This window comes from Belonocnema kinseyi, chromosome 4 (genome assembly GCF_010883055.1).
Source record: "Belonocnema kinseyi isolate 2016_QV_RU_SX_M_011 chromosome 4, B_treatae_v1, whole genome shotgun sequence".
Lineage (NCBI taxonomy): Eukaryota > Metazoa > Arthropoda > Insecta > Hymenoptera > Cynipidae > Belonocnema > Belonocnema kinseyi.
In genome coordinates, this window is record NC_046660.1 from 151,395,167 (window position 1) to 151,395,405 (window position 239).

The following is a 239-nucleotide window of genomic DNA, read 5'->3' on the forward strand; positions in this document are numbered from 1 at the left end:
GGAGAACTGGGAAGAAAAAGTGGGGGTAATGCGTAACAAAAATAGGATAAACGACAATAAGGTTTATATCGATCAAGATTTAACGAGGAAGGAAAGGGAGGTTCAGAGAATGCTAAATGACAGCGCTAGGAAGGAGAGGAGCGAAGGGAGAGCAGTGAAGGTAGGGTATCGGCAAATAAAAATAGACGAGAAAATGTGGGTATGGGACGAAGAGAAGTGCAGGGGAATTTGTTTCGGGG